We start from the raw sequence: 12,685 nt of genomic DNA, 5'->3' as shown, positions 1-12,685 counted from the left end.
ACGAAAGCAGGAGGAGGGTAAGGCGAGAGGCGGCAGGGACTGAAAGGAAAGAAACAGGAGATGGACAGATAATTTAACCAGGAGAGTAATTAATCATTGGAACAGTTCACCAAGGTTTGTGGTGGATTCTGTATTGCTGACTATTTTAAAATGAAGATGGGATTTTTTCGAAAAGATCTGCTCTAGGAATTATTTTGGGGAAGTTCTGAAGACAGCCTAGATGATCACAATGGCCCCTTCTGGCCTTAGGGTATGTCTACACTACGAAATTAGGTCGAATTTATAGAAGTCGTTTTTTTAGAAATCGGTTTTATATATTCGAGTGTGTGTGTCCCCACAGAAAATGCTCTAAGTGCATTAAGTGCATTAACTCGGCGGAGTGCTTCCACAGTACCAAGGCAAGCAACGACTTCCGGAGTGTTGCACTGTGGGTAGCTATCCCACAGTTCCCGCAGTCTCCGCTGCCCATTGGAATTCTGGGTTGAGATCCCAATGCCTGATGGGGCTAAAACATTGTCGCGGGTGGTTCTGGGTACATATCGTCAGGCCCCCGTTCCCTCCCTCCCTCCGTGAAAGCAAGGGCAGACAATCGTTTCACGCCTTTTTTCCTGAGTTAACTGTGCAGACACCATACCACGGCAAGCATGGAGCCCGCTCAGCTCACTGTCACCGTATGGCTCCTGGGTGCTGGAAGACGCAGTACAGCATTGCTACACAGCAGCAGCAACCCATTGCCTTGTGGCAGCAGACGGTGCAATAGGACTGGTAGCTGTCATCATCATGTCCAAGGTGCTCCTGGTCGCCTCTGTGAAGTCGATCAGGAGTGCTTGGGCAGACATGGGCGCAGGGACTAAATTTGGAGTGACTTGACCAGGTCATTCTCTTTAGTCCTGCAGTCAGTCCTATTGAACCATCTTATGGTGAGCAGGCAGGTGATACGGATTGCTAGCTGTCCTATTGCATCATCTTCTGCCGAGCAGCCATGAGATGTGGATGGCATGCAGTCCTTCTGCACCGTCTGCTGCCAGCCAAAGATGTAAAAGATAGATGGAGTGTATTAAAACAAGAAATAGACCAGATTTGTTTTGTACTCATTTGCAAACACCCCCCCCCCCCCCGTCTAGGGGACTCATTCCTCTAGGTCACACTGCAGTCACTCACAGAGAAGGTGCAGCGAGGTAAATCTAGCCATGTATCAATCAGAGGCCAGACTAACCTCCTTGTTCCAATAAGAACAATAACTTAGGTGCACCATTTCTTATTGGAACCCTCCGTGAAGTCCTGCCTGAAATACTCCTTGATGTGAAGCCACCCCGTTTGTTAATTTTAGCTCCCTGTAAGCCGTGTCGTCAGTTGCCCTTCCCTGCGTCAGAGCAACGGCAAACAATCGTGCATCTGAGTTGAGAGTGCTGTCCAGAGCAGTCACAATGGAGCACTCTGGGATAGCTTCTGGAGGTCAATACCATCGAATTGTGTCCACCGTACCCCAAATTCAACCCAGCAAGGCCGATTTAAGCGCTAATCCACTTGTCAGGGGTGGAGTAAGGAAATCGATTTTTAAGAGCCCTTTAAGTCGAAATAAAGGGCTTTGTCGTGTGGACGGGTGCAGGTTTACATCGATTTAATGCTGCTAAATTCGACCTAAAGTCCTAGTGTAGACCAGGGCTTAGTATCTATGAGTCAGGAGTGGAGACAGAGGGGCAGAAAGTGAGGGAAGAGGAATGGGACAGAGGTTAGATCGCTCAGAAATTTGGATTTAAAGTGCTGTTCTACTTTGAAAAGTAATTAAGGCAAATTTGCACCAGATGTCTCAGTAGATCTGCTCCATGAATGTATCTTGTCACGTCTACTTGTCTGGGTAACAAAATGCATATTCCTTTCTTTTCTTTTTAGCACTACTTCAGGACAACCACAACCTGGCCTCAGTTGAACCATTAATTAAGTTCCAAATGTAGAGCCATTGCTTTCATGAGGTGGCACCAGATGTAACTGAGGGCAGGATTTGGCCTACAGAATCATTAGAACTGGTTACAAGATAGGAAGGAAAGGACCCAACTTGACTTTAAGATCCCAAGTTGAGTTTGCTGACCTGGCAGTTAGGGAAAAAAAATCTTTTTTTTACTTGTAAACTGCACAAATTTGAGCGGAAGTCATTGAGCTCCACTAAACATGGAACCCTGGGATGACTTTTGTACAGAGCTGATTTTTGGAGCCACATTTTTAACGTTGACACCCCAGCTGCAAAGTATACAGATTTTTGCATCACCACAAGGTGACATTGCATCATGCAACATCGTTACTTGGTAATAACGTATTCTAATGCAGCATCTTGATAGCACAGCACCCAAGTAATAGTGCTTGCTATGTGAATGCAAACTAGAGCACACAAAACTATAAGCTAAACATCCCTCCCCTCATTTGGGGCTCCTAAAACTTTCTGACCCCAGAGCCTCATATTTCCTTACTGCAGCCATGTTCTGTATCTTTGATATATGGTCCCCTACCAAATAAAGGAATAATTATAGGCAATGACAGCACTCATCTATCTCCATTTGTCTCTAAATCTTTGGAGGTGCAAACAAAACACATTGGATGGGAGAGACTAGTAATGCTGATGAGTGCTTTAGATCGCTTGATAATCTCTTTTTCTGTTAGCTATTACAGAATGGAAATCAAATACATGCATGTTTGGGGTAGGAACAGATGGCACTTCTGTTATGCAAGGAAGAAATGGGGGTGAGAGGGCAGCGAAGTTGAAAAAAAAATGACCTCCCTCCCTGACTTACCGGGATTCATTGTGTTGCCCTCCTATTACAGCTGACTGTGACTTTTTATTGTCATAAAGATATGTCAGAAGTTAGACAGAGAGACAGAGGATAACCTTAAATCCTTTAGTGCATTTTACCAGGTTTCTCAAAAAAAAAAAGGGGGGGGGCAAAAAGCCGACTGAGGGAGTTGGGAAATGTCAGTGAGGCATTACACAAAGAGCTCAATACATTTGTTGACCCCCCCCCCCCAGCTTTAAGATGGATTTAGTTATAGTCATCATAATGCTGTAGGTGCTTTCTTAAAAATAATGTAGATGCTATTGTCTGTCTGCCACTTGGAAAATGTAGCTGTTTCAATGCGCCCCTGCTGAAGTTGAAAAAGACGGATTTATTGAAATGCCTCAAAATTCCATCACCCTGTCAGTGTATTACTTGCCAGCTGAACTGCATCCTTATTCCTATCTCTACAGCGCCTGGCTTCATTTTTTAGAATATTTTTGTCTTTTCCAAAACAGTTGCTTTTCTTTCTTACCCCCCATTTTGCAAATGGCATCTGCAGTGTTAGATTTGAGGGCTGAGATGAGAGGAGAGCAGTGTTTTGAACTGACTAATTTGTAGGCAAGAAATAAAGCCCTTGTAAGGTGGTCCCGGGGGTGTCTTCCCCATGAACACTCTTTGAAGCTACATGTAATCTGGTGCATTTCAAAGACAAAACATTTCCTATTCTCAAATATCTACATGAGCCAGGGTTGGTTTACCAGTTTCTGGAGAATAATGACCTCCACCAGGGGCAGGGATGCTCCCACCCTCCCCTCTGCCCCCAAAAACATTCCTGTTCTGTTTGAAAGGGGCAATTGCAGTAAATGGTTTATTTGTCACATTTTTTGCTGCTCTGAAGGAGTGGTGGCTACTAACACTTAGCTGAAATGCTTCCTCAGTAAATTCCAAATGTTGGCAAGCAACATATCCTTCCACAAGACAGTTAAATACTATAGTGGTTTTATGTTTACTTTTGATTTCTATAAAGTAGTCACCAAAAGCTAGCAATCTGCTAACCTTAGATAGTTTGGATTCAGATTTGATAACCATCCAAAAATTTGGTTGCTTAGCTAATCCTCTCAGTTCTGGAAATGTAATATGACATTCCAGTGCTATTTGGTTTTTACCGAGCCAGGAACACCATAAAATATTGTTTCTCCCCACATTTTAGTGTTTCTATCCCTGGTCCCATATAAAAAAGGCACACAGATGGGAGCGAAAAATTAACAGAAAGAGTTAAATGTTTTGAACTTCAAAACAGCTTTAGGTTTGGGGTTTGGTTCAAATTTTGTATGAATGTTCGGGGTGATTTTTGTTTGATTCAAATGGACTTACTCAATTGCTACTTTTTGTCCACTTATCTACTGTGAATTGATTCAACTGCAGTAGGGAACACTTCTATATTTAAATCAACATGTTAGGGTACCCGTAGACTGCATGTTTAAAAAACCGGCTGGAACTTGGGTTTTGGTCATGAATGGGGTCCTAAACTCTTACAGATGTAAACAACTGTAGGCGGGGAATTGTTCAGTTAATTACGTAAATGTTTTGTTTTGCAGCTTTTACTTATGAATACAGAAACTGATGCTTGTGAACTTGACTTCTTATTCACCGTTAATATTGACAACAGCTAAAACAGGCTACTGGATTTTCACTCCAGCTCTGCATAGAGTGCAATTAAGGTGTAGTATGTACCCCGGAACCTGGGTAGGCTTGCAAGGCAGACCACAAACGTTGTTGTTGTTGTTTTTAAAAATCTGTGCAAATAATTTGGGATTTTTTGCTGTTCAAAATATACATGAATACAATAAAATGTGATCGGTGTGCTTAGGGTTTTTTTCATCTCTAGACAACATGTTTTAGGGATTAATTTTGTGGCATGGATAAAGATATTGAAGGCTCCCCAAAATGAAGGCAAAAAAGTGGTGGAATCAGAATGTCCAAAGAAAGAGAAGTTTTCACAAGAATGGAAAATGAAAAGTTCCCTCCAGAAGCTGATTATGATGTAAGCCAGGCGACCAGATCAGATGACATATGGTGTTAGTTGGATTACTAACCTGAACACTTTGAGGAATGGATTTTTTGCCTCCAGACTGTGGTGTTCTTGGATTTTTACCAAATATGAATCATGATAAAATACTAGTAGTATTCATGTTTTTTCTATAGATTTTAAATGTTGGTTTCCCTGAAGTTTTGTCATTTGCAACTCTTAATTTATAGGAACTTTGGTGAAGAGAAATTTGGAACCAATATGTAGAGAGGCATAAAGCTGAGTATGCAAAATAGTTTTAAGAAAACAGTCCTGCTAGTTTTCATTTATCTCCTGGAGCTGACCCATTGAAAGCCATAGAATCATTAGGTAAGTCCAGGCCAAACATGTCTATTTATGTTGCACAAAAGGGAATGCTTACAACTAATATACTTTCTATTGAATTGGAGTGGAACTCCTACTCATTCACATTAATACCAAAAGAATTCATTGTAATTAATGCTATTACAATTAATACCTCTAGAGAAATAAATAAGGAACCTCCATTATTGTTGAGTACCATCACATTACTTCATGAACTATTTGACATTTGGAAAATATACTCCTTTATGACAATTGTAGTGCTTGACTCAGACAGTGTACAATGCAATTGTTGGTTGCTCTCTGGTGAAAAAATAAAGGGCCAGCATCTGTTTTGATTACAGGAGTGCAAGTCGATAGTTTTGCATGAGGAGAATTTGGCCTACTTACATTGATAAGAGACAAATGTATTAATTTCAACTCATCCTTCTTTATGCCACGACTCTCCCCCCCACCACACACACAAACACACACACACACTCACACACACACACACACACAATTTCAATGTAATGACTACAAGTTAACTCCTTGCACTCTGTATGTACATCGATGGGATGTGCAGCTGCTTAACAGATACCCTAGTCAGTTTATAAAAAGAACAGGAGTACTTGTGGCACCTTAGAGACGAACAAATTTATTTGAGCATAAGCTTTCGTGAGCTACAGCTCACTGCATCAGATCTGATGCAGTGAGCTGTAGCTCACGAAAGCTTATGCTTAAATAAATTTGGTCGTCTCTAAGGTGCCACAAGTACTCCTTTTCTTTTTGCGAATATAGACTAACACAGCTGCTACTCTGAAACTAGTCAGTTTATGTTATTTTAGTCAGAAGTTTTTTTATATTTGCCTTTACATTACATTACCAGAAAATGCACTTTTGTGATATAATTGTATTTTATATGTGTAGTAGGTAGTGATTTCCTTAGTGGAAATTAGTTGGTTGTTCTCCTTCTGGATTGCCTCTTATTGTATCTGCAATTTTGTATTGTAAGAAGCACAAAAGGAGTAAAACATATTAGTCCATCTGATATAATGAAACTCTATTTTGGAGGGATTGTTTTTGTTCTCAATTTAGTGACTTCTATTATGTGTACAATTTAAATGCTCAGTGCACAGTATGTGATTCTTTGAATTATATTAATTATTTGGGTTGAAGTGATATGATATATTGTTCTGTTTAGGGAGCAAGCTTGAATTTACCACTGATGCCAGAAAACTTCACAGTGTACCTCTGGGTCAAGGACAGGAAGCAGAGGCAGAAATAGCTATGGTAAAAGCATCAAAAGAAGGCCACTGGGTTATACTTCAAGTAAGTAAAAACTCTTCATTTCAACAGTGCTACATTGCAGTGTTAAAAATGGAAGCTTTTCAAAATAATGTGTGTCTAGATAAAACAGCGCTAAATAATGATTACCAACTGCCTTTGTCTCTTCCAAAAGAGAAGCTCAGAACTTAATATCGAGGTCTGAGTGTTAATGGATCATTGAAAATCACATAAAATGTGAACTGCATCTGCCTTGTGTGGTAGGGAGTTGACTCTAGTATTTTACCAGACACATGCTATTTGATTTACTAATTTATTATCCATAAAAAAAAACCCTTTAGTAAATAAATGTGTAGCAAAAAGAATTGTTACTCTGTGTAATCAGATGAATAGACACAAGCAGGGAAGATTGCTGTCATGATGCGGTATATTGTGCTGAACAGATGCACACGATTTTTGCAGATATTGTGTTGTATCCAAATGCTTCCTTACGCCTCGGATTTGCTTGTATCAATAAAATGTTTCATACTTCAAATCAATAGCTCACTGGGAAGCCTATTTCTCTCTCTTACCTCCCCACCCCCTTACCCAGAATATTCATCTGGTAGCAAAGTGGCTTGGCACAGTAGAGGAATTTGTGGAGAAACGCAGTGAAGGAAGTCACCCAGACTATCAGGTTTTTATGTGTGCTGAACGTGCCCCTTCTCCTAAAGATCATGTCATTCCACAGGGAATTTTGGAAAACTCTATTAAAATAACCAATGAGCCACACACTGGAATGCTGCATAATCTTCATGCTGCACTGGATAATTTTGTCCAAGCAAGTAAAACATCATAGGAGTTATAAAGTATAAAAATAGGATTATTAAATTTATCATTGTAAAGGCATTTAAAATTGAAAAGTCCCTGACAGTTACTGCAGGCTGTGAGATAATATAATAGAATAAACTTCATTACATAAAGATCCATTCACAAAATTTTCTTATAGTGGTGTAACTGTACATCAAACAAGAAATTAGATCCTCTCATTCTGAAGCATGAAATATGGCTTCTGATTAAATATATTCCTGTGTCCATGGGAAACAGTTTGCAGACATTACAGATAATTACTGTAGAAATGAGAAATTATTTTGGTCTGGTTTCATTTTGTTCTTTAATTCAGATGCGAGAACATGAATTTTTGTGCCCAGTGGCCACTGGATTATTTTGTATTATTACTGTGTATGGGGTCAGATCCTCAGCTGGTGTAAATCAATTAACCTTATTGAAATCAATGGGACTATGCCAATTTACACCAGCTAAGCAACTAGTCCGAAGCGTTTTGATCACATGTAATATGAAACATCACTTTGGTTGTACTGGATCATCATCATTTTTCTCTCAACTTGTTTCCATTTTGTAGAATGTGCTTTTAATTAAAACACTTTTATTGATATTTAAAAGATACACAAACACTGATACAGTTAATAATTGCAAGCAACGTTGCATAGACAGGCATAGAAATCAATTAGCTCTTTAACATGAATAGTCACATTAAAGGGAAACCATTAACATTAATTTTTTGAGAAATTGCCTCATAGCAAAAAAAAAATCTATTTTCTGATAGTTCACAACTTAAATAGTATGGTGTGCAAATCATCTTAGAAACCCCTTTAGAAATTATAATGTCTTTTTTTGTTCCCCTGTTGATGTTTATAGGAGTCTTGTAGCAAGAAAGAAAACAGGTAGCGGACTGTACAGGGGAAACAATGACACAGAAAGTGCCGACAAATGTACAAAGTAAACAAGCTGCAAAAAATAGTGAAGATACTTTTGTCACTAACTTCTGTCAGTTATAATCATCTGCAGTGTTACTTATAATTATAGGAAGTACAAAATCTTCACACAGAAATTTTCAGATTGATGGAGTCTCTTGAATAAGTGAAATCTCTCTGATTTTTCAGAACCTGCTTGATCAGTGTATCTGTGAACAGGAATTCAAGATTATTCTGTTTTTCACTTTGCTGCTGTCATGCCTTTGTGGATGAGTGGCAGAAATTTGGACCTTGGGGCTAGAACAGAAAGTGCCCTTTTAACAATGGAAACCTCACAATTTCTGACCATGTTCTCTACAACTACCTAGAAGCAAATTCTCAGATATTTTTGCATTTCCTTAAACCTATTTAAGTAAGCATGTGCCATCCCTGACTACTTTGATAAATGTGCTGTACCTAATCCTGTTGTTTCCTGTATGTGCAACACTGGGTTTTTATTTTTAATACGAATTTTAAAGATGATTAACACATTCTACGAAGGATGACTTTGTGCGACCTCTCTTGTGTGACAATTAGAATAGTGGAAATTTTCTGCCCCATCAACTGTTGTTCTGAACCTGACTGGCAAACAGAACTGAATCTTTCTTCACTGAGGGTAGAAATCCAGATACACTAACTACCCTCTGCTCTTTGTCTGAATAATTATTTCATTTCCTTTAGAATCAAACCCTACACTTAAAAAATATCTTTCTTGTAGTAGGTATCCTGGGAAGATCTGTTACTTGTTTGGCTAGATTATGTATGGTGGTCATATTCCAGACAACTAGGATAGAAGACTTTGTCGCATATAGTTGGAAGAGTATATGCAACCCAGTCAGGTAATCAAAGCTTCAGCAACCACAGAAGTGTTTCCAGAGTTAGAGCTCCCCCTGCTGGAAGCTGACACATTTTTATATGTAAACTTAACACTTCTGAAGAATATAATTTTTCTTAAACGTGTGTTATTTGTGATAAGTGCACTGCTGGATCATGATGTGCTATTTCACCTTTCAAGTCCCCTGGCTCTTCCATCCATTTTTATGTTGGCAGTGAAAATTATGTCCTTGCATACCATTATTTACCTTAAATCGTTTCATTTTACAATAAAACAGAATCTTCTCCCCTATATATAAAAAAGAAAATGTTACAGTAAGGATCCAAAAGGCTAAAGCTTACAATAGTGATTCTGAAGTGTTTTGGACCACTGATTACTATTTTTATAAGGATTCTGCTTAGCTGCTTGTAATTCAATTATTAATGGGTAAATCTCCATAGGGTAGATTAGGATACACCCCTCCCCCCCAAAAAAAGCTGGGTGTTGCTGTTTAGCACCAAATCATTTATGTTAACAAAACTGTTAACATACAGTTAACACAAGCAGGCTTGTGGGACTTCTGTCTTAACTGGAATCAGGAAGCAACAGAACTACCCTGCAAAGAGTTCATTCTCAAGATAGTTTCAACTTCCTGCTTTCAGTCTTAGCTGGGAATCAGGAATTAAAGGGACATATGAATATGTAAGATAATTGGTGAAGGAAGTTACCGGAACAGTTAGGAATTGCAGAAAAGATTCCGTTCATCTTTTTTATAAAAATGTTTGGGTCATTTATTACCGTCGTCAGACTGATTTACCTCACCCTGCACATAATCTAGGTTGTGTATTCAGTTCTATGTGACATGGCCTGTACACATCAAGCTTTGGGTTCTTCCCTTTCAAATTCTCAGATGTCAAAGTAAAAATGGAATAGTAATATCAGCTTTTAATAACATATTACTTTTTAAACATCAAAAACTGTATGGTTAAGTTGACTAAAAATGGATAACTTCATTGTATAACAGCTCTAGATATGCTGAAATTTTAGAGACATCATTGACACACGAGAATAATGTGATATCAAAATGCAGTAGGGATATACCCTTCTGTCTTATATTTACAAGCATCTGCATAGGAATCTAGGAATTGTCAGACTGGATCAGAGCCATGGTCCATCTAGTCCACTGTCCTGTATCCTACAGTTGCTGGAACCAGATGCTTCACAGGAAAATACAACAAACCTCAGAGTAGGATCTCTCAGTGTGGTATAACCTGTTTCCCAATAAGGTCTCACCCTAACCCATACTGGTTAGATATAGTTTAAGCCCTGACGCATGAGGTTATGTCTGAGTGAAGTTAATGGGACTGGAGTAAAAGCGGAACATCTGTAGGTTTTGCCAGGGGAGATTCCCCAGTGATAATCCAGCCTTGCATCCATCCATCCATTGGCACAAAGTTCTATGGTCCGTGGATTTTGGTTTTAAGCAACATTATTTTTTCTCTACCTAGACATCCTCAAATGTGCTCCTCCACTCCTACCCATGTAAGCATCCTGGGTTCAATTAAGGATTTAGCTATTTTAGCTCATAAGACTATCTGTCCAATCCATTGATGATTTTTGGTGGTGGTCTCTGATCTCCCTTCAAATATCCAAGATGTCTGCAAATGCATTATAGAGAGGGTTATAATATTTATGGAATTCCCTCAAGTTCTAAAATCACATGGTAGGAGTCAGTGGCAGCAAAAGCCCTTTTACGTCATGCTGTACAAGGGAGTTCATTTGTGCACAATTATGACTTTTGTTGTTTAGACAGACACAGATTTTGCACTGAAGTCAATGGGAGTTGTGGGATACAGAATCAGGATCATTCTGATTGTTGTAAACGAGTGGTTCCCAACCCTTCTCTTTGGGATCCCTTTTGACATTGATGAACACTAACCTTCTATTGTGATTCCCTCATCCTACCCCATGAAACAATATATTTGCCACCATACATAGTCCTTTTATATCTATTTTTTCTCTCTCCCCTCCTGAACAAGCCACCTGTGCAAAGTGGGTATACAACACTTCCAGATCAGATTGGTGGTGTTTTATACACACCGTGCACATATGTAAGTGGCTACACAAAGTGGGAGATAGTGGAGAATCAGGCCGCAGATGTATACAGTGGCAGGCCAAGGCAGCAGCCCACTGGCTCAAACTTCTCTTCCTTTCTCCTGTCCCATGTGCCACTCAGCTCAGCTGTGAGAACACACCCACAGAGCCTGCAGTGTACATTCCCTACCCACCCTGAGCAGTATGTAACCTGCTCTGAGTGCAAGAACAAGAACAAAAGAACAAGAGCAGAAAAGGATTAAAAGAAAGCCAAGGAAGAATGCAGTGAAAAGAAACAAGAATTTTTAAAAAGAGAGCAGAATATAGAGGGGCTGCAGGGAGGAAAGCTGTAACTCCTTTCAAGGAGCTACCCATATTTGCAGTTGAGGTTGCCAGGAATCTGGGGTCATTCAGCTTTCTCTGGCCCTACGAGTGTGGTGCATTCTCTCTCAAAGAAACAGTGGGAAATCCTTTTCCAAACAGATCTGGTGAGGCACTGAAAAAACTTGAGGCCCGGCAGCAGGCACATCTGGACTAATTGTTCATTTTTTCAGTATAATGTCATTTCTGAAGATGAACTTTTTTGCAGTTTCTCTAGAGGAAGCCTTGCATCATGGCACTGCATGCTGCTAACATGTCCCTCATTATAAGGGAGGTGCCTCATTTTAGATTCAAATGTATCTCCATCCCACACAAACCTGGGGTTATTTTACCTTCATTATTGCAGATTACTTGCATCACAAATGCTGAATCACAAAACTGAAGTTAGAGAAAATGGTATTTATCTTTCAGAAATGAGCCCCACATTATTTTAAGGATCCTGCACTACTGCTATTGTTGTTATCATCATCATCATTATGTATCTTGGCAGGTTGAAAGGTATCACAAAACTGTAAGATTTCAGTAGTAATTTAGCATCCCACAGTAATACTTCAAAAGCATCAAATAGCATTTTGAATTTTAAGTCATTACAAATGTAAATAAATAAATGTACTCCCACCCGTCTGTTGTTTTAAATGTCTAGTGAGCCTAAAATATTTGCGTAGCAGTTTTGAGATACAGCAGAATTTTAGCTTATTATAAGTATATGATATTGAATTAAACAATTTTGCCATTCTGTTCCATAAAGGATAAAGTCTGACTCTCAGCAAACCATTTGAAAAGAACTTATGATGAGGATGATACCATAGCTCCATTTTATTTTATGGAGTGTATTGATTGTCAAATAAACAATACATGTATTTTGGTAATAATCTGAAGAAAAAACCATGCCGTTTTATTTTGCAAACCTTACACTATTACTTGCTTTCATTTCAAGAAGGGATGGCTTTTTTCAGTGATACTATCATAAATTGCTTTATTTAATAAATTAATATAAGGAATAATAATGTTACACCAGAGAGCAGCACTTTGTAATTTGGAAGAAATAACATTTTTCTTTTAAAATAGTTCTCTCTATTTTTTAAATTAAAATTATCGGTATGTTTTTTGCTAACTGAAGAAAAACCTGTTTTTTTGCAAATTCATGTAGTTTTTGTCTTGTGAACATCAATATCTGTAT

General features: G+C 38.9%; 1 pseudogene; it reads left to right on the top strand.

Moving 5' to 3' along the window:
- The window catches only part of LOC125645061 (dynein axonemal heavy chain 11-like), a 186,380-nt pseudogene that overhangs the window by 159,825 nt on the left and 13,870 nt on the right, over positions 1-12,685 (top strand).

The sequence above is a fragment of the Caretta caretta genome, chromosome 11 (genome assembly GCF_965140235.1).
Source record: "Caretta caretta isolate rCarCar2 chromosome 11, rCarCar1.hap1, whole genome shotgun sequence".
Classification (NCBI taxonomy): domain Eukaryota; kingdom Metazoa; phylum Chordata; order Testudines; family Cheloniidae; genus Caretta; species Caretta caretta.
Note: the sequence above shows the minus strand (reverse complement) of the source record. Positions and strands in the feature narration are given on the sequence as shown.